The following is a 961-nucleotide window of genomic DNA, read 5'->3' on the forward strand; positions in this document are numbered from 1 at the left end:
GGCCTGTAATTATAACTACTAAGGAGGCTGATATAGGAGAATTATATTTTATAGTCACTTTGGACAGGAATGTCTGTGACAGCCTTATGTGCAAGCAACTCAACAGAAAATGGTGCACAGCTGTGGGTCAAGTGGTCGAGTGCCAGCCATAAGAGAAAAAATGCTAAGGGAGAGCCATCAGTACTTGAGATGACGCCTGAGTATCAGAGTATGTGTGAACATACACACACACACACACACACACACACACACACACACACACACACACACACACACACAGCTCAATTAGAGAATGGACAGAGAAGAGGATAGCTCTGACATCTCCCACCTCCCATTAGGTATGTTTCTAATGCTGGGTTTACACATGAGCCCCATCTTTCTCACTCACATCCTCACTAGGTTCAGTTGGCTTCAATATCTGTCACATACCTCTCATTCAATAAAGTATTCCTGTCCTAAAACAACCCCAAACAGGGTGTTTCCACACAACTTGTCTGAGAAGATTCATCCATGACTTCCCTAGTTTACAGAGAATTCTATAGATCTGAAAGTAGTGAGCTCACCTGGGTCAAATGCATGAATGAAAGTGTGTATAAAACATATGAAAAAGCCAAGCAACTTTGCTCAGGCCTGTCATTCTAGTTACTCAGGAGGGTGAGATCTGAGGATCAGGGTTCAGAGCCAGCCAAGGCAGGAGAGTTCATGAGACTCTTATCTCTAATAAACCACCAATAAATTGGAAGTGGCACTGTGGCACAAGCAGTAGAGCACTTGCCTTAAGCTGAATAGCACAGGGGCAGCATCGAAGCCCAGAGTTGAAGCCCCATTACTGACAATATATATGAAAAAACATTCAAATCAAGTTTAGGAAGTTATGAGCAGGGAAAAATAAATAAGCCTGGAAAGATGTTGGAGGACAAGGAATGGAAGCAGAGCTTCTGGGAATGACATTGGACACAGG

This window comes from Dipodomys merriami, unplaced genomic scaffold (genome assembly GCF_024711535.1).
Source record: "Dipodomys merriami isolate MVZ:Mamm:240054 unplaced genomic scaffold, mDipMer1.0.p SCAF_6, whole genome shotgun sequence".
Taxonomy (NCBI): domain Eukaryota; kingdom Metazoa; phylum Chordata; class Mammalia; order Rodentia; family Heteromyidae; genus Dipodomys; species Dipodomys merriami.